The sequence below is a fragment of the Mastigoproctus giganteus genome, chromosome 3 (assembly GCF_048544385.1).
Source record: "Mastigoproctus giganteus isolate SK-2022 chromosome 3, ASM4854438v1, whole genome shotgun sequence".
Taxonomy (NCBI): Eukaryota; Metazoa; Arthropoda; class Arachnida; order Uropygi; family Thelyphonidae; genus Mastigoproctus; species Mastigoproctus giganteus.
The window spans coordinates 224,055,808-224,076,421 of NC_143577.1; the positions used below are offsets into that span (position 1 = coordinate 224,055,808).

General features: G+C 37.9%; 1 protein-coding gene across 2 annotated transcripts in view; it reads left to right on the forward strand.

The window, feature by feature from the left end:
* The first annotated feature begins 15,184 nt into the window (after positions 1-15,184).
* mahj (LisH and WD40 domain-containing protein mahjong) overlaps positions 15,185-20,614 on the forward strand; it is a 305,108-nt gene continuing 299,678 nt past the window's right edge. For both annotated transcript variants that reach the window (XM_090369657.1, XM_090369658.1), the window contains exon 1: positions 15,185-15,265. The gene's annotated coding sequence lies outside the window, so the exon portion shown is untranslated. The remainder of the gene's footprint in view (positions 15,266-20,614) is intronic.

A 20,614-nucleotide genomic window follows, 5' to 3' on the forward strand; every position in this document is an offset into this window, starting at 1 on the left:
GATCAACTTTTGTATTGTGCAGTTTTCAGTGGTACATTCTTTAGTATTCACAGATTTTCTTCAACAAATAACAAATGGTAGCCTTTGGAAAGCCCATGTACTTATCATCTGACCTATGATTCCTGCACATGGAGTTTTTGTTCTCATAATTTTTGTTTTTCTTATGACCACTTTTGAGTAGTTTTTGTTTAGCATTAGTTGTTCCAGAAACTTTTTTTTTTTAGCATGCTGCTCTTCCTTCCACCACATGGTAACCAACTTTTTGCAAGTATCTCCTAGGTCTTGAACATATTTATTGAGGCATGGCTCAGGAAAAAGGATACAATTGAGAAAATAGTGAATTGAAGGACTGATTTTTACTACAATAATAACCTGTACATCCACCGTGTATAATAGATTTGTACGATGACAATGATATGAGGACTTACTTAACAAGTACAGACAATGTTGAAAAAAAGTTGGGAGTTAGAATTGAATTTGAAAGTGTCCTGCAATTCTGCTCAGACACGATAGGAGAGAGTGTATGTTGAGAGCCTGGTGAATCAATATGGTCATGGAGAGAATGTGCAAGACTCGTGCGGTAGAATTTTTCTCAGTGTGATCCGTGCTTATTGACGGAAGAGACTGTTTTTACAAGGATGAGATAGATTTAAATAGGAGTGCAAGAATATTTATTTGATGCTTTTGAGGCAGTGATAGGTAGGTTGGAAAACTGCTAGTTTTGGGGGAATACACAAACTAATAGATTAACTAGAGCTGCAGGTAGAGGTGAAAGTAATTCTTGTATTGCTTCTATTGGAACATGTAACAGCTTGGAAAGCAAGGTGTCTGAGATTTCAAGCCCTGTTGTGGGTCATCATGGAACAGTAAATACATGGGCTGTACTATGGTAACCAAGAGTAAGAACAGGTGCATGTACACTAATGTTAGGAGTATTGTTGATGAATTTGAAATACTGATTAAGTTGTCAAAAGCAGACATTGTAAGAATAGCGGAGACATGGTGTCACTCAGATATAAGTGTTGCTGATTTTGAATATGGGGAGGACAATGTATACAGGAAAGACAGACAGGATGGGGGGCCGACCGGGCTAGCTAGGTGGATAAAGTGCCTGCCTGGCAACCTAAAGGTCGTGGGTTCGAATCCCGCCTCGGGCTTGGATCAGAGTAAAATGTGAAAACTTTGGGAGGTGCATTATGGCCACAGAAGCCGATGCGCCAACAACTAACAAAAAAAAAAAAAAAAAAAATAGGATGGGGTGAAAGTATTCTCTTAGTTAAGAAGCATACTAAATTTAAGACAGTGCATCCAGTTGACATGGTTGTCCAATGTAATGTCTAGTCAGTTTGGTGTAACAAAATCACTGGAAAAATGAATGAGCGTAGGAGTGTGTTAATGCCTAAAGGACTATGGTGAGTACAGTGAACATTTGTTCAGATAAATAGAATGAGCCAGTAAATCAGACTGATTTTTACTACGATAATAACCTGTACATTCACTATGTATAATAGATTTGTACAATGATAATGATATGAGGATGATCTGTAGGTGGTAGATGACTTTCATCAACCGGTTAAATACCACCACTTTGCTTATTGGAGGCTTGAAGTGGTGAAACCCATGTTTAGTCTCTAGAGCAAAGTTTCCGGCATTCCCTTCACCCCCATACTTCTCCTTTAACCCATGCACAGTACTAAGTACTATAGGTTTTGATACCTTTCGTGTTTGGGGTTTTCATAAAAAAAAAAAATCAGAAAACTTTTGAGGGATTTTAACCTTCCAGATGTTGACTGGAATTTGTGGATTGGTCACTTGCACACTAGCAAAACTTTTGTGGATTTATTGGTTCACTGTTTGCTACAGCAGCATGTTAGAGTGCAACAAGAGAAAGCAGTACTTGTGTTCTGGTTATCAGCAGTTGATTCTTCATACATTAAGAATCTGCAGGTAAAAAACACACTGGTGGCAGTGATCACAGTGTACTGTTTTGGAATTTACTTAAAGACAACTACTGTCAGGGATAAAGGGGTAGGCTTTCGCTTTCATTAAGCATGACTACAGTAGGCTCAAATGGTTTTTAAATTCTAGTGATGATGTTATCAACATCAATGCTAGAACCAGCTGATGATGTTACCAACAGAAAATTCTAAATGAGAATCATTCAGAGAAATAATCATAGAAGCTACTAGGCTTTTCATACCAACTAAGAAATACTGTTCAAGGCCTACACCTAAATTTTTGCCAGATGAACTGAAGAGACTTGTGGCAGAGAAGAAAAATGCAGGGGATTCATATCAGGTGATACAGAAGCCTATGGTAGAGTGAAAAATGGTACCTAATTGCAAAAAGTTGAAGGAAAATCACAAGGTGAAAGCTTGTTTAGAACTCTATTCCAAACATGATTGGAAGCATTGGAAATGTCAAGAGCAATTGTGTTTTGCCAAACTTTTTTATTGAATTTGCCCAAAGATGAGTAATGCAAGCAAGATATCACCAGGATATCGACATCGAAAACTGTTGATCAGATGGAATGGTTCAAGGTAGATTTTGAGATTACCTGCAAATATTGAGGAACATTGAAAATTACAATTGAACACATAAGTAAATCGATCTGTTACTAAGAGAGAATATAAGATAAACAACTTGCCATGTACAGCTAAGCATTACCTCACACTAAGATCAAAACTGAAATGTGAAGTGAAGGGAATGATAGAGCTCTTGTATGGCGTGGCGTCTCCATAGCCAGGTTGGCAGGAGCAGCAGTGCATAGCACACGCTTCTTGATTAGACCGGGGTTCGAGCCCGTGACTACCAAATACGGAGGATGCGGAAAGGTCAGGGAATGACCACCGCATATCTCCGTAGCAATGTGGCCTTAGTTGCTAATGCTCCTAATAACCAATATAACATAACAAACTTGTATGGCGGTCAAAGAAAACAGCAGTTACATTTTAATGCTGTTAAATGTAAGTTCCACATTTAGGAAATAATAACCTGAGATAACTTACAAGTTGGGTAGAGCTGAAAAGTGTAAATTAGTCGGTGGTGAGATCTTATTTGGAATATTCTGTTTGTTTGCATGTTGTATTTAAGGAAGTACATTATGATTCTTGAAAGCATCCAGTGACAGGTGACTTGATTGATGAGAACAGCGAAGTAGTAGTAGTAGTGGCGTGTGATGCAAGAAAGCATGTGTATAAGCTTATGCAGCATCAGCCAAAAAAAAAAAAAAAAAAAACACACACACCATTCCCTCCAAATGCCTATCCAATTCCTCCTTAAATTTATTCAACCTATCAACTTCCACAACGACAGATGGAAATTTGTTCCAGCAATTAACCATCCGCTGGCTAAAGGCAAATTTCCGCACATCTATTCTATATCTGTCTTTTCTTAATTTGAATTTATGTCCCCTTAGGTTCGTAATCTGAACAAGTGGAAGGATCCCATCAGAATTCAGCGTGCTCAACCCATTCAAGGCCTTATATACCTCAATCAGATCACCGCACAGGTGCCTAGTTTCCAGCCACTGCAATTTGCAGAACTTAAGCCTCTCTTGGTAAGAGGATCCCTTCATTCCCCTTACCAGTCTTGTTGCCCTTCTCTGTACACGCTCAAGTAAATCTACATCCTTCCTAAAATGAGGCCTCCAGACCTGTACGCAGTACTCAAGGCGTAGCCTGACCATTGCCTTATACAGAGGGATAATCACCTCCTTTTCCCTGCTAGCAAAATTCCTATATATCATTGACAAAACTCTATGACCTGCCCTGGCAGCCTGTCTGCATTGCTCAGAAAACTTCATATCTGCCTGCACAATTATTCCCAGGTCTTTTTCATTTTCTACCACCTTAAGTGTAGTACCACACAGTTTCTCTGGGGTTACTTCTACCCATATGCAGTACTTTGCATAAGTCAAAGTTAAACTTCAGTTGCCACTTCTTAGTCCATCTGCCCAAATTATCTAGATCCTGTTGCAGTAGCACATTGCCATTACCGTCATTAACAACCCTGCCAACCTTTGTATCATCTGCAAACTTCGACATTAAGCCTGATATACCTTCATCAATATCATTGATAAATATACAAAACAACAGTGGACCCAACACCGAACCCTGTGGGACTCCACTAATAACATTAGTCCACGAAGAGCAGCACCCATTGATTACCACCCTCTTGTCTTCTCCCACTTAACCATCCTTTTATCCATTGTAGCAACTTACCTTTAATACCATTCTGCTCCAATTTGTATAATAGTCTCATGTGCAACAGTGTCAAAAGCTTTCCTGAAATCCAAATAGATGATATCAAAATTATTTTTTGCATCCAGTTCCTTTGTAACCACATCATAATATCCTATCAAATTTGTCAGACAAGACTTTCCCTTAACAAACCCATGCTGTATCTGAATTATTGCTGCAGTCTTGTCTAGATGATCCTGCAATGCATCTTTAACCAGTGACTACATCATTTTACCCAGAACAGAAGTTAAACTAACTGGTATGTAATTACTCATGTCACCCTTCGATCCCCCTTTGCACATCTTCAGTCCGTGGGAACCTCCCCTGAGTCCAAGGATGCTCTCATAATTATGGCCAAGGATTTGCTTAGTTGCTTTGCCGCCTCCTTTAATATATAACTGGATAGATCCCATCCACCCCAGGTGCTTTTCTTATGTTTAACTTCAAAAATTTCTTCTCCACTTTGCTCTCAGTTATTACAAAATCATTAAGTACCCTGCTACAATTTGATAACCTTCTGCCATTTCCAAACCTTAATAACTCCTCGTGTGTGAATGTAGATGCAAAATACTCATTCAGTTTGTTTGCTATCTGGGCAGGATCATCAACAGTCGATCCATCGATATCAAGTGGACCAATCAGATTCATCCCCTTCCTTTTAGAGTTTATATAAGTAAAGAAATCCTTCCTGTTTTTCTTAGCATTTTTTGCCAAGGATTTCTTGTAATCTGCCTTCGCTTGCCTAACCTCCTTTGTGACCTGATTACAGACTAGCTTATATCTGCCATAGGCTTCTGAGTCGCTTGATAATTTATATGCATCCCATGCATTTTTCTTCTCTGTCACGAGTCTCATTAGTTCATTTGATAACCATTTAGGTCTAAACCTTGAACAATATTTCTTAAAAAAAAAAAAAAAAAAAAAATAATAGGTATGAAACCTTTAGTAGCTTCCACGATTAATTCCTTGAATGCTTCCCACTTAGGATTTACTGTTGGTAACATCGTCAGTTTATCCCACTGTACAGAATTTAAAAACTTTCTGAAACCACTGTACTCACCTTTACGGAAGCAAAAACCCTTTCCTTTACCCCTGATGGTAATTATATCTTTAAGTAAATCCCACATCAGTACACTGTGATCACTGCCACCTAGTGGTTCCTTTATCTGCAAATTCTTAATACACGAGTGATTACTGTGAAAGTGTCTGTATGAGGAAAAGTGTGAGCTAGAGCTTGGTACCAAAGCATCTTGGAGCAAGGGGAGATTTAATTGAGGTGTGTAAGGACACTGAGGAGCAAATTGAAATGGGACACAAAAACCAGTGGTCAAATATAAACTGGGAAAATTAGTAATCGAACCTCAGGAAGGTTAAGTTTGGTCAGTGTGTTGTGTTTGCAGTGGAATAAATGAAAATAAACCTTCCTGAGTGGTTGGGGTTAACAGTCTGAAATTTAAGAGGCAACTGAATTGGTACCTTCTGGTAGTGGGAAGAGTATGATAATAGGAATACAGGTTATATGGACAGTTTTTTTTATTATTATTTTTTTATTTCTGTCAATATTTACAAAAAAGTAAAATGGAAATTATTGGTTATCTTTATTAAAAAAAGTGCAACAGAATTTATGATATATTTTTTAAAATAATTTTCAGCAATATTCATAATAATGACATTTCAATACAGTGAAATGATTCATGCACCCCGTGAAGTTTTTATTGTATTTATAAATCAAATGGTTCATTGATTGTTATCCACTGGTAGAAAAGAGAATTTCCTACATAAAGACACTTTCAGTTAACTAAATTAAATTGCAATCGATGTTAAAATTTTGGACACACCTCTGAGATGTGTGCTCAAGATAAAAATAGCAGCTTGTTTTGAGAATGGAGATCCAAGGGTAGATCTGAAATACATTGGATTCTGGTTATTTGGGCCACTGGGGCAGCCATTTATTTGGGGCAAATCTTAAAAAACAGAACCCAATCGAGAAAATAGCCAGGGTTTACTTCGCTTAACTGGGACAAAATGCTGTTTAATCGGGGCAGGAGACCGCAGCACTAAAGATTACCCCATGATTGTCTCCAACCGTACTACGTAATTCGTTCGGATTTCTGGAGGTCACAACCATAAAACAATTAGCAGTCACCTTTTATTGGGCTTTTGTGTTAGTGAAATCTGTCATAAACTGATAGTAAACTCGATCTTATCGAATTTGCGATAATACCGACAGCTGGAATACTGTGAGTTATTATGGTAAAATGTGTTTACACTTCTGTGGAATCTTCAATCGTATAAAAAAAATAATTTTCATAATCTTCTCTTCATTCCTATTTTTAAAGCTTAGTAATTTGTTACTCCGTTCTCACTTGCAATTTGTGTGTGCCGTGTTCTTTGTTATTGATTGCTTATCTTTTTACTGTTTTAAATTTTAACCCACCCACAAATGACAGTGAACAGAAATGTCAACTAGTTTAGTTAGTATATACATATTACAGTACGTATTAATTCTTCCAATTATCACGTATATTCTTCCGAATTTCACGTATCATTTAATTTTTTAATTGGTAAGGTGATAAAGAGTAAATTTGCACTTAATATATCTTTACTCTTATAGCCTGTGGATATTATTCCTCCTATTTTTGCTAATTAGAATCACTGTTTAATTGAATTAAAATTCAATTCACAAATGTGATCACAATGACTGGCATTTATTACACATTGTATAGTGGACGGTACTTTACAATGGCGACTCCATCGTAACGTGATTTGATTGTACAGTGAACCAATTGTAAAGGGGGAGCATTGTATTTTTAACTGTTTATGTGAAACTTCGAATAATTGGGGCATCCCCTTAATTGGGCCAAAATGCACTAGTCCCGATGTGTCCCAGATAACCGGAATCGACTGTATTGATATCAGTTGCAATTTTATAACATTTATGATTGAGTGAAATTAATTTTTTGTAGCACTCACCAATCTTTTTGATCAAACTTTGTACATAGCTCTAGCATGCCCTTCATTTAGCATATATACACTGGGTATTTCATACTTTCAGGATTGATTCAGAATCTGAAAACACTGAAATAAAAGTTTATATAAACATATGCCCAAAAATTGCTCTGTTTCTGAATTACAACCTATTTTATATTATAACAGTTATCCACCTTACCTTTAAAAGGCTTTTCATACTCTCTCTCTCTCTCTCTCTCTCTCTCTCTCTCTCTCTCTCTCTCTCTATATATATATATATATATATATAATTATATTTAAATAATGTTGGAAAAGAAATATTACTTAATAAAAATAAAAAGGAGGGTACAGCACACATCATTTTAAACCTTATTCTAATTTGTATGACTATATATATATATATATACACATACATATATATATACACATACGTACATATATATATATATATATATATATATATATACACACACACATACAAACAAACAACAAACAGGGTGTCTCAAAAATATTGGTACAAACTTTTAGGGGAGGTAGGTAACATCTAAAGGAATGTGAATCACATAGGAACCCTTAACTGGAAATGTCTGTAAGTTGGTACACGGCGCTGTTCATCAGTTTGCGAGAGGGAAAATTTCAGGTTTACTTATTCAAGCAGTAGTTGCCGCACGAAGAGCATACATTGATATACGAACTGCGAGCTGGCAGACGTGCACCTAGTGTATGGATTAGCAGATGGCAATGGACGAGCCGCTCAACGAATTTATGGAGAACGCTTTCCAGACAGACATGTACTGGACCACCATTTGTTTGCACGTGTGCATCAAAATTTGTGCGATTATGGGTCATTTAGAAGTAACAGGAGTAGTGCGGGCAGACCACGTTCGACGTGAACTCCCGCCATGGAAGAAAGTGTATTGGATGCTGTCCAGAATAATCCTACTACCAGCACACGTGCTGTTGCCTCTGCCTTAGGAATGTCTCGTTGCAGTGTACAGCGTGTCTGGCACGACGATTTCATCTCCAAAGGGTTCAGTTACTGCTCCCCCAAGTTCATCCTGCACGTGTGGCTTTTGCGCAGTGGTTTCTCCAAGAAAGTGTTCAAGACTTGAATTTTACAGCCTATGTTTTGGTCACAGATGAGGCTTGTTTCACTCGGGAAGGCTTATTCAATCAGCACAATGCTCATGACAACCCACACGGTGTGTGCCCCCCTCCCCATGCGGGAGCCTCCGTAGCCAGGTGGGAAGGAACAGCAGTGCGTAGCACATGCTTCTTGATTAGACCGGGCTTCGAGCCTTTCACCACCAAATACGGAGGATGCAGAAAGGTCAGGGAATGACCACTGCACCGGAGCAATATGGCCTTAGTTGCTAATGCTCCTAAAAACTAAAATAACAACCCCCCCCCCCCATGCGACACAACATCGCTTCGCAATAAATGTGGGGAGGTATGGTCGGTGACTGATTAGTTGGCCCATACCTGTTACCATCCCTCATGAATTCCACTAGGGTTACTTGACGATGTTCCAGCAAATGTGAGATGCAACATTTGGTTTCAACATGACGGGGCACCTGTCCATTATTAAAGGTCTGTTTGTGACCATTTGAACAGGCGTTTTGGGTATCGATGGATTGGCTGTGGTGGACCCGTTGTCTGGTCCCCATGCTCACCTGATTTATCGAGCCTTGATTTCATTCTTTGGGGAGCCCTCAAATCTATCGTGTATGAATCGCCTGTGGAGATGGAAATGGATCTCGTGGCGAAACTCATCTGCACTGCTGCTACTGTCAAAGAAACTCCAGGTGTGTTCAACCGTGTCTGCCAATCCATGCTGCGTCGGTCTCACACATGCATTGCGTCTCATGGTGGAACCTTGGAGCATTTGTTGTAACATCATGAAATGCATCCATCTCGTACTCCATTGTTAATATTATGTCAAATAAATGTTTGCCACTAATGACTGTCTTGTCATTTCTGCTTCTTGTGCCTCTGCTACTACTTTCCCATGACGTTTCCGGTTATGGGTTCTGGGTTCCTATGCGATTCACATTCCTTTAAATGTTACCTCCCTCCCCTAAACGTTTGTACCAATATTTTTGAGACACCCTGTATATATATATATATATATACACGAACACTGGGTTTCCTGAAAAGAAAATTCAAAGATTTATGTGTGAAACAACTCAACTCTATTCTTATTTTTATACGGATATATAATAATAATGGTCCTTGAGGTTGTCACAGACATTCTCTCAGATATGCCAGACATGCTGTACTTGCTACCTGGGAGTCTAAAACACTGATGGAACTGATATTCGGGTGACACTCAAGTCAAGTGGACCCAATTTTGGCAAAGTCCAGATGGTCTGTGACAGCCAGATCCTCTTCTTGCACCTTCACAATGGTGGGACTGTTAGTAATCTTGGGTATAACCTCCATGCACAAGCACACCATGGGTGACCACCCAGGTGTGAACCAACAGAAGCAGGGATCGAGGTGTGACACCCACGTGTATGCGATATCCAAAAATTTCATTACTTCATACAGCATGTCCCCCCTCCCCACTTCTTACTATTGAATACATCATGAATAGTCAAACTAATAGAGTAAGCTTATCTGCAAAAAAGAGCTAAACCTCCCAAACACTTCCTAGTTCATTTCACAAATATACATGGTCTCAATTCTAATCTCAACGATGTCCATTTCCACTTGCAGTCTGCCAAACCTCATGTACAGTCAGTCCTCGTATAACACATGTTTACACTACATGAATTCGATCATACACGATTTATAAATAGGGGAACGATATCTTATATAACACGAACCGAATTCGCTTATGCACGATTCGCCTTTGTGTTTACAAGAAATGGCAGTCGAACGCAGAATCACCTCAATGGAAAGCAACACGATAGGAATGAAGAGAAGATTCTGAAAATGTATTTATGTTTTTTATATCAGTGAAGGGGAAAGACATTTCACCATAATAACCTTAAAACCGACACAATTCCAGCTATCGGTATTATCGCAAATGCAATTCGATCGAGTTTACTACCAGTTTATAACAGATTCCACTGGCAGAAACGCAACTGGAAATTGTTTTTATTGTTTTATGGTAGTAACCCCTAGAAATGTGCTTTAGTAAAATGTGAGGTGTTAATAGTGTATCTCTGCCTTTACGGTGTTGTTTATTCAGTTGCTACACGTGCGCCGCTTTATTTATGTGTATCAAGCTTGCCTCTTCATTTTGTAATTGTGCTTTATTCCCTAAAAATGAGTAAAATTCTTAAAAGGTGTGAACAGGAAGCGTCCTGGTGAAGACACTGCAGATTCGGAGAGAGAAAAAGAAAAGCAATATCGATAAACAGAGGCGGACTTGGTCAAAAATTCTTAGCCGGGAAAATTTGTAGTGGCCTCATACTAGCGTTTATGGCCAAAATCACACCGGCCTCCTGCCCACAGGGGTTTCTCCGGTAAGGCTTATGGCCAGTCGGCCTCTGTCGATAGAGAAAAAATATGAAATTGTGAAACGCTTTGAGCGAAATGAAAAACCATGTGATATTGCATGTGCTACAGGCCTAAATGAGGCAATGCAGAGAAAAAAAACTTTCATAGCAGGAACAACTCAAAGTAGTGTAATTAAAATCCATTAGATTAAGACAAAGAATTGGAAGAGATGGAACAGCTGTCATCTGTTTGGATAGAAAATCAAACAAAAAACAAGTTGGCTTACGATGGAAGCAAAAGCAGTAGCAGTATTTTATTACGACTATTTATTGTATTTGGTAATGTTTTGGTTACAAATGTGTGTTCATTCTTGGGTGGTCGGCACCTAACCCTATTTTTCCCATAGGGCCTGTTGTTTATATTGCACGAGGGTTCTAGGAACACAACTATCGTGCAATACGAGGACTGACTGTACTTCTTTTGACAGAATCTCATTTATCAGTTGATTCAACTACTGTTTGTCTCAGTTGCCCAAAGTGCCTCCGTAGCCAGGTGGGCAGGAGCAGCAGTGCGTAGCACACGCTTCTTGATTAGACTGGGGTTCGAGCCTGTGACCACCAAATACGGAGAATGCGGAAAGGTCAGGGAATGACCACCGCATATCCCTGGAGCAATATGGCCTTAGTTGCTAATGCTTCTAAAAACCAAAATAACAAACATAACTAACAAACAGTTGCCCAAATTATCTGCTGTATGATTCCTTTTGCCTCAAAGGTGGTACTTGTGCATATGTCCATTCCGATATTCCCTGTCAGAGACTTGGTAATTTGGAATCTCCTCTTTTCGAGCTTCTCTGGTTTAAAATCTCTCAACCTCATTCTGTGAAATTCATATGTTGTCTCTACCATTCTCCCAGATCTACTAATCACTTGGAGCTCTTTGACTTCCTCTCTTTGAAGCTTGACTTTCTGCAGTCCAACTTTCCTAGCAGTGAGGTAATTTTTCTTGGCAATTTTAATGTTCACATCTCCAGCTGGCTTCCATTTTCTAGTCACACCAACCCAGCTGGTCGAGATGCTGAGGCTTTTGCAATTTCTAATGACCTTGCACAGATTGTTCATTTACCTATAAGGTGACTGGACAATCTTAACCATATAGCCAACATGCTTGATCTTTTTTTCACAAAAAACCCTTCTAAGTACATGGCCGAAGTGAGTGGTCCTTTAGGCACCTCAGATCGCAAATTGGTGATTGTCTCTTCTCCAATGGAGCCTTTATCTCATTCCCAACCTCTTATTGTTTATCATTACAAGAATATAAAATGTTGCTAATGCTCCTAAAAAAAAAAAAAAAAAAAAACCCAAAAAACCAAAACCAGCCAAGCATTCTGGCCTCTTGCCAAAGCCCATCTCTGCTCCCACCTCAGTCAAAACCAGATGGTTCTGTTGTCACTTCAGCCAATGATAAAGCTGACCTGCTAGAATCCCATTTTTCTTCCAACTCATGTATTAATGATCTTGTTAAAACACCTCCCACCATTCCCAACATGCTCCATTCAATGCCTCCTGTGGTCTTCCGTCAGAAGGATTTTGACGAATCTTGATGCTAAGCAAGCTACAGGTCCTGATGGTATTTCTCCACTTGTTCTCAAAACCTGTGCTCCTGAACTTACTGCTGCTCTCTGCCTCCTTTTTTCACATTCTTATTCCAAAGGTGTTTTTCCTTCTGCTTGAAAATTTGCTCATATCCAGCTAGTTCCTAAAAAGAGTGACAAATCCCTCCCATCCAATTATCGTCCCATTGCAATTACTTCTAAAGTATCTACCAACTCTCTAAACTGCCTAGAAACCTTCCGTCTGGTTAACTATCGCCTGTATGGATTCTGTCAGTGTCAATCCACTGGTGATATTCTGGCTTATATTACCCATTTATGGACAAATTCAGTGGAAAAGTTTGGTCAAACACAAGCAGTTGCTCTTGACATCTCAAAGGCTTTTGATCGTGTTGGGCATAAAGGTCTTCTAAACAAGCTTCCATCTTATGGTTTGCCAACTGTTTTTTGTAATTGGTTATTCAGTTTTCTCTCTGATCACTCACTGAGGCTAATGGTAGATGGCTGTCGGCTGTCTCTCTCTCTCTTCTCCACTAATGCTGGTGTCCCCCAAGGTTCAGTTATTTCCCACACTCTTTTCCTCTTTTATATTAACGACCTTCTTCCATTGACTGGAAATCCTTTCCATAGTTTTGCTGATGATAGCACATTGCATTCCACTTTCCATTTTGAGAAACCTTGCCCTGCTCAATCAGCTTCAACTTCTCAAATATCTGCAACCAATTCCTTAAATGCCAATCTCCAGTGGGACAAAGACAACTTAGTTGATTTCAATCCTTCTAAATCTTGTTTTATATCTCGCAAAAAAGGATTCTTCTGCTCTTATGCTTATCTTTGGTGACACTCAGATTTCTAGGCAAGATGATATATCTCTTTTGGGGATTACCCTGACTTCTAATCTCTCTTGGGACAAGCACATTAACAATACAAATATTGCTTCTTCTGCATTTAAAAAACTTGGTTTTCTCTTTCGCTCTCGGCATTACTTTTTTTACGAACAGCTGTTCATTCTGTACAAATCACAAATCCGCCCTACCATGGTGGAATATTGTTCCCACATCTGGGGCGATGTCCCCAAAACCTCTCTCAGGCTTCTAGATTTCATTCAGAAGAGGGCAGTTAGGTTAATTAATGACTCATCTCTAATGGAGTCTCTCCATTCGCTGTCTCATAGACGTACTGTTTCTGTTGCATGCTTTTTCTACAGATACTTCCATGGGCACTGTTCTTCTGAATTGGCTTTTATAATTCCTGCTCTCTCTTTCAAAACAGTTCGCACACATGCCGCCAACATCCATTTACTGTCCAACTTCAAATTTACAGAACCAACTTTTCATCTTCCTCGTTTATTCATTGAACTGCTGTTTTCTGGAACAACCTTTCTTCATATGTATTTCCTGAAAATTATAGTCCAGAAGTTCAAGTCTAATGTCAACAAATATCCTCTCTTGTCTTCTCAACCTTCAACCCAAGCACGGTACTAAGTACTATAGGTTCTAATACCTCTCGTGTTTGGGGTTTTCATAAAAAAATAAAATAAATAACTTTATTTATCATCAATTTTCTATACAGAGAACGAATAATTTGAGATATGTATACAATTCTCTATACTAATCTTATCGAAAATAAGTAATGTTCTATAATTAAATTCGTTGCAATTCTCTTAGTATATGTTTTAAGAAAATAAACACACATTACTTGATACATTCTGGATGTTTCGCAGACAACTCCCCCTTCCCGGAACTGGTCTACAGATCCCCTGAGGTCCGTGGACCCCAATTTGGGAAATGCCGCTGTAAAGTATTTGTTAATGTGAGATGTTTGTTGGCTGCAGTTGGCTAAGGCCTCCTGGAATTTTAGCTAACTCTATGTTTAATTCTGCAACTGTGTTTTTTTGTTGCCTCTCTTACATGTGATCTGAAATGATCATGCAATAAGAGTTAGCTTTTTAGTTTTGCACATGCTGGAGACAGTATGTGTAGAAGTAAGTTTATATATTCTACACTGTTGATGAGTTATAATATCCTTTACTTGATATGTTTTAAAACTTTTTTTTTATTAGGAACTATATTATTGAAGATTAATTACTATATTTAATAACCACTCTTATACCACAAGAAATTAATAATATAGTTTCTGAACATTACACATTACATTGTACACTATACATTTAAGGTGACATTTCAGACATACCCATTATCAGACCTTGCTGTTGACAGACTGCTGCTTCCTGATGCTACTAGACCCTGATCTGCATCTATGTGATTGTCTGATAGCTTTGGCAAGCAGGAGTTTGTCAGCTGCATGGTCTGATGATGGGTATCGGTAAGATTCCTGAAACATCACCTTTAACGGAGAAGTGGTTTGGGCTATAAGCTTAATAAAGTATTTATTAATTTCATGTAGTGTAAGAGCAGTTATTAACTATAGTATTTAATATTCATGGAAAACAACCATGTAACGTCCTTCCCTACCTATATGTAGAACTATATTATTATTGAAATATTTATTAAAACTTTCTTTAATTTTTTTGCTTTTTTTTTTCCAGGTTATGCGTTTGAAAATTTGAATTTGGCAATGCATGCAGATCAGGAATTTTGAAATGTATGTGGAAATCTACAGTATTTATAAGAAATATGTAAAGAACTTCATTTAAAAAATTAAGTATGTATGATCTACAATGGAAATGTCAAGAACTGAAGAAGTGTGAACAGTTTTAGTAAATCAGTCAATATATATTACTTACCTGTCAGAAAATTAACAGCAGAAATTCTGTGTAAAATTGTTTATAATTTAGATCTCATTTGGAAGACGAAGCTTCCCCCCCCCCCTTATTTTTTTCCCTCTTTTTTTTTCTTTTCTTTTTTTTTTCTTTTTCTTTTTTCTGAAGCTTGGTGTAACTAGACATTTCAATAGTTCTACTTGACTGTCAAACTGAAATCTCTGATAAATATGAAGAATACAGTTAGGAGGATTATCTAAAAGTTAAGTGTAGGTATGTTGAAGTTTTTAGCAATTTTTTTTTTTTTTTTGCTGTTTTTGATGAGAATACTTCTAGAACTCAAAGGATAAAAAAAAAAAAAAAATCTTTATACCTTGAAAGAGCAGGTTCATAATACTACGACTATTTTTAATTATTAATAATTTGTTTTATTTTGAATCTATATTAGTTTTGCATTTCCTAAAATGTTATGTTGTTGTTTTTTTAGTACAGAGATCTGTAAGCAGTTTTTTAATTGATTAATGCAGTGTATTTCAACATGTGCCATCAGCCTGTTATAAAATACACAACTTTTTGTTCAATTGAATTTATTACCTGTTCTTTTCTATTTATATTGGATAGGATATTTTATTGTATAGGATATTTTACTTTCATAGGATATTTTACTTTCACTTCGAAATTTAACTTTTTACATATATATGTATAGTACAGGCACATCTCTAAAAATATTTTCATAGGTAAGGGAACTTTTGGAATATTACTAATTGCTGATATCTGAGATAATTATTAGTATCCCTTGAACCCAAAGAACTGGCCATCACATATCTTGACTGCTGAATGTTCTCCAACCCCATGTCCACATCTTTTTTCTCCCCCCCCCCACTTCACTCTATCATATTACAGCTCTTGAGTGACACTACATGAGAACTAGTAAGGGCACTATATATTGTGATTATTTTTCCATTATTTGCTAAGGGGCAAGATATTATTAGCTATCTGATGTAAAGCTGCTAATAAGGATTAGCCACTTACCCTCGGGGAAACTCAAGTGAGTATCATGAGTCAACTTGGAACTGGTCCATCCCTATATGGACCTGGGTGTCATCTTGACCAAAAACTATCCCTTCATATGACATGGCAACAAATTAACAGCTAAATTCTGCATCCTGATGGCAACTGAGATGGGGCCAAGCGGGTCTATTATTACAAAGTATTGGCTTTTAAAATGGATAAATTGCATATTCCATCTTCCTTCTGCAATACGGACTGTGGATTCTACTAAAACTCTATCTGAAGGCTGTGCTCCTCTTATGCTGTAAAAAGAGGACTGATTTTCACAAGAGATGATTTCTGTGCTGAACTTGGCCTAACATGTGAGAGAATGCTCCAGGAGATTCTTCCTTCTCCCACCATCCCTGAAATTTAAATCTACCCTTCTTTTGCAGTGTAATAGGCTAAAGATTTCGGACAGATTCTGAACTGAAACCACTTGTCAGATGACTCTAGGAAAATGGCTTCCGAATTGGGGTTAAATTTGAAAGTGTCTGCAATTTTGCCTAGACACGATAGGAGGGAGTATATGATGAGAGCCTTGCCAATCAATTTGGCCCAGGAGAGATTGTGCAAGACTCGTGGGGTAGAATTTTTTTCAGCATGGTCTGTGCTTGCTAACAGGAGAGACTGCATCTACAGGGATGGGATACACTTAAATAGAAAGGGTGCTGTCGAGGCAGTGTAAGGGGTGGGTTAGAAACTGCTAGCTTGGTGGGGATTCACAGACAAAGATTAACAGTAGCTGCAGGCAGAGGCGAAAGTGATTCTTGCACTGCTTCTATTAGAATGAGCAGCACCTAGAAAGGTGCTGGGAGATTTCAAAGGCTGCTTGGAGTCATCATCGAATAAGTAAATACACGGGCTGTGTTAGAGTAACTAAGAGTAAGAACAGGTGCATGTATACTTGCATGTACACCACTGCTAGAAGTATAGTAAATGAATTTGAAGTGCTGGTCAAGACATCAAAGGCAGATATTGTTGGAATATCAGAGACATGGTGTCTCACAGATATAATTTGGGGAGTACAATGTGTACAGGAAGGATAGGAAGGGAGGAGGGTTATGCTGTTAGTTAAGAAACACATAAAATCTAAGGAAGTGCATCCAGTTGACATTGATGGACAGTGCAATGTTGAGTCAGTTTGGTGTGACATAAGCACTGGGAAAGGGAAAATAAGAGTAGAAGTGTGTTTTAGGCCTAATGACTCTGACGAGTACAACGAACAATTGTGCAGAGAAATAGTGGGCCAGTAAATTGTAATGGGTGATTTTAACTTTCCAGATATTAACTGGAGCTTGTTGGTTGATCATTCACATGCTAGCAAGACTTTTGTGGATTTACTGAATGATTGTTTTCTACAGCAACATGTTTGAGGAGCAACCAGAGGGAGTAATACTCTTGATCTGATTATCAGCAGTGATTATTCATGCATTAAGAATTTGCAGATAAAGGAACCACTAGGTGGCAGTGATCAGTGTACTGATGTGGGATTTATTTAAAGATGTAAAGGGAAGGGTTTTTTCTTTTGTAAAGGTTACTACAGTGGTCTCAGACAGTTTTTAAATTTTATACAGTGGGGTAAACTGATAATGTTAACAACAGTGACTAAATGGGAAGCCTTCAAAGAATTAACCTTGGAAGCTACTAGGCTTTTCATAACAACTAAGAAATCTGTTCAAAATTTAGACCTAAATGAATGTCAGTTGAACTAATGAGTCTTGTGGCAGAGAAAAAAAAATGCGTGGGATGCATATAAATTATCAGGCGACACAGAAGCCTATGGTAGATATAAGCTAGTCTGTAATCAAGTCGCAAAGGAGGTTAGGCAAGTGAAGGCTGATTATGAGCAATCTTTGGCAAAGGATGCAAAGAAAAACAACAAAGACTTCTTTACTTATATAAACTCTAGAAGGAAGGGGATGAATCAGATTGGTCCACTTGATATCAATGGTTCAACTGTTAATGATCCTACTTAGATAGCTGACAAACTGAATGAGTATTTTGCATCTACATTCACACACGAGGAATTCTGTAAGGAAGGGGAGGACAGACGTTTACTTACTAAACTCTAACAGAGTTTAGTAAGTAAACGTCTGTCTAAATGATTTTGTAATAATGGAGAGCAGCAAAGTGTTGGAGAAATTGTTGAAGTTAAACATAAGAAAGGCACCTGGGGTGATTGGAATCTATCCAGTGAACGAGGGAAGTAAGCAAACCATTAGCCATAATCATGAGAGCATCCTTAGATTCAGTGGAGGTCCCCATGAATTGGAGATGTGTAAATGTATCCCCAATTCACAAAGAGGTTTCAAAGGGTGACACAAATAATTATAGACCTGTTAGTTTAGCTTCTGTTCTGGGAAAAATATTGGAAGTCACTGGTTAAAGAAGCATTGCAGGATCATCTAGACAAGACTAGTAATAGTTCACACAGCACGGGTTTGTTAAGGGGAGGTTTTGTCTGATGAGTTTGATTGGATACTACCATTTGGTCACAAGGTAACTGGATGCAAAAAATTATTTTGATGTCATATACTTGGATTTCGGGAAAACTTTTGATACTGTTGCACATGGAATATTATTGTACAAATTGGAGTGGTATGGCATTAAGAGCAAGTTGCTGCAATGGAAGAAGGGATGACTTAGTGGGAGATGACAGAGAGTGTTAATATATGGACACTGCTCTTCATGGACTAATATTTTTAGTGGAGTTTCCCAGGGTTCGGTGCTGGGCCCATTGTTGTTTTGTGTATTTATTGATGAAGGTGTATCAGGCTTAATGTCCAAGTTTGCAGATGATACAAAGGTTGGCAGGGTTGTTAATGACCCTGCCAACTTGTAGCACACTGTAAAGACAGTGTGCTACAGCAACAGGATCTAGAAAAGTTTGGCAAATGGGCCAAGAAGTGGCAACTGAAGTTTAACATTGACAAATGCAAAGTACTGCATATGGGTAGCGGTAACCCATATGCAGTACTTTGAGAAGAGAAATGTACCAACTGTGTGGTACTACACTCATGAAAGTGGAGAATGAAAAAGACCTGAGGTAAATGTGCAGTCAGATATGAAGTTCTCTGAGCAGTGCAGATGGGCTGCCAGAGCAGGTTAATGAGTTTTGTCAATGATATATAGGAATTTTGCTAGCAGAGACAAGAAGGTAATTATCTCCTTGTATAAGGCAATGGTCGGGCCACTCTTTGAGTACTGCATACAAGTGTGGAGGCCTCATTTTAGGAAGGATGTCGAGTTGCTAGAACGAGTATAAAAAAATGGCAACAAGATTGATGAGAGGAAAAAAGGGGTACTCTTACCAAGAAATGTGCAAATTGCATTGTCTGGAGACTAGGCACTTGCATGGTGATCTGATCGAGGTGTATAAGGCCTTGAATGGTTTGAGCAGGCTTAATGTTGATGGGATTCTTCCGCTTGTTCAGATTATAAACCTGAGGGGGCATGGATGCAAATTGAGGAAAGACAGTTGTAGACTAGATGTGTGGAAGTTTGCCTGGAGCCAGCTAGTAATTGATTGCTGGAACAGACTTCCCTCTGTTGTTGTGGAAGTTGAAAGTTTAAATAAATTTAAGGCTGAACTAGACAAGCATTTGGAGTGACTGGAAAGGGGTTTTTTTTTTTTTTTTTTGGCTGATGCTGTATAAGCTTGCTTTCTTGCATCATATGCCTCTACTAATGCTAAAACAGTTAGTGCAGCATATAAGTGTTCGAGTTTTCTTTATTGATTACACTATTATTATTTTATGAACTATTATGCTACCATTATCAGTCTTGAGTTCAGCTAATTAAAATTTCAACAATTTAAATCTCATTAATGCATAACTTTAAACCAGTTCAACATCTTATAACACTGCAATGTAAGCCCCAGTGATGTGATGAGTAGTTGTACTATATGGTAATACAATAAAGATCATTTATTTATTTATGTATTTATTTATTTATTTATTATAAATAACACTATATTACAAATTTTAAAAAAGGTTCTACAGGAACTCTCCGACTTAGGTAATACTCAACTTTACGTAAGTTTTTGCCAGCCTTGCAAACTTAAAAAAATTGTGCAAATGTATTTTGCATCCCATAGGAATAAAAGGCAGTATCGTGAAAATATTGTAATGTGAGCCCAATAACACATTGTTTTTTTTTTTTTTTTTTTTTTTGTAATTCGTTCCAAGTTTTTGGAAGTTGAAAAATTTGCTATATTACTAAGCTATTTATCTCTAAAAGGTCATATTTATAACGGAAATTGCACTACACTTTCATTGTTATCATATGTTCCTGCTATAAGAATCAATTTGAATGGCTTCGTGATATTTTTCTAAAGCATGTTTGTTGTGGTCACGACCATAAAACAATAAAAACAATTGCACTTTCTGGTTTATTGGGCTTTTCTGTTAGCACAGTCTATTATAAATGGGTAGTAAACTCGATCTTATTGCATTTGCGATAATACTAATAACTGCAATTGTGTGGGTTTTTACGCTATTATGGTGAAATGTGTTCCCCTTCACTGAAATCTTCAATCATATAAAAAACAAAATTTCAGAAATTTCTCTT